We start from the raw sequence: 1,430 nt of genomic DNA on the forward strand, positions 1-1,430 counted from the left end.
GTATGTTTGAAGTCATTTTCTTGGCAGAGTTACAACATCGACTGGTAATTACAGAAAAAGTTTAAGTCCATATAAAATGTTTAGCCAAGTAATATAAGCCTGTTGGAATCCTAACAAGGAAGACAACCCGATTCCTGCTGAAGTTAAGATCTTCGATTCGCTAGGAAAGATAGAAAAGCCTTATTGTACTTCTGATCAGGATTTTCTTCCGCTGCATCTCTACACGAAAGAAAATCCAAAAAACTCTTTGTTAACTCTTGAAAAATATTACTACCTAATTTCGGTCTTTCACAGTAACATATATATATAATAAAAGTCAAATAAAGATTACAAAGAAAGTTTGGATTAGAAAGATTTTATATATAGGCCTATATATATATATAATCTTTCTAATACAAACTTTTTGTTAATCAAAACAACCCTGTGCAATAATTATTTTAGATCAATGGGTGCACTAAGTTCTTAAAATGACAGAAGAAACATTTCAATACAAAAATGAAAATGCCTTTATATACAGTATGTCCTGCTAGCTTACATAAAGTTTTACACATTTATAAACTTTATAATATTGCTAAATATAATAAATTATATAAATTACTCATGAATTTAATATATATGATATTAAAATTAAAATTTTGTTGTTTCATACAATGCAATTTCTATTTACCATCAACCTAATTTATCAAATTACAGTAATTGCTAAGCTGGAAAGAGATAACTGTTGAGATGTAATAAAATCAACAGCAAAACTTATTTGTGAATTTATTTTTTTTACCCTAAGTAACTAAAATTGTAATTGGGCTGAAATTTGAAAAAATTGTATAAATTTCCATTGTTGTCCATCCGTCTTTTCTTAGTCTCGAGAACAGAGTTAGATAGATGAAATCTGAGACCAGATATGAAAACCTTAGGACAGAGCTTCTCAACTTATTTTTATCACAGAACCATTTTCATCGTAATTAAAATGTTGGAACCCTGCAGATATCAACAAATTAAAACATACTAGGTAGTCATTTTACACCAAAACTGAAAGTAAAACTCCAATTAAATATAATCAAAATTAATTAATTAAAATTGAAATCAAATCAATTGAAAATTAAAACAATGTTTTTAATAAGGTTGATACAATACAGGATGTTAAAATGCCCCTTCCAAAAAGCTCTAAGAGTTAAGTCGGTATCATTGGTAACCTGAAAATGCATGGTAAACAGTGCCTTGGTATACAGCTTTTTAAAATTGGAAATCACTTGCTGATCCATTGGTTGCAGTAATGGAGTTGTGTTGGGTGGAAGGAATTTGACCTTGATGAAGTCATGTTCACTATCCAAGTCATCCTCCAAATTTGGTGGATGTGCTGGAGCATTATCCATTAAGAGAAGACATCTAAGAGGAAGATCCATTTCCTGAAGATAATTTTTAACAGTAGGAGC

The sequence above is a fragment of the Centruroides sculpturatus genome, unplaced genomic scaffold (genome assembly GCF_000671375.1).
Source record: "Centruroides sculpturatus isolate CEXI.00-Female unplaced genomic scaffold, Cexi_2.0 scaffold2349, whole genome shotgun sequence".
In the NCBI taxonomy this organism is placed as follows: Eukaryota; Metazoa; Arthropoda; class Arachnida; order Scorpiones; family Buthidae; genus Centruroides; species Centruroides sculpturatus.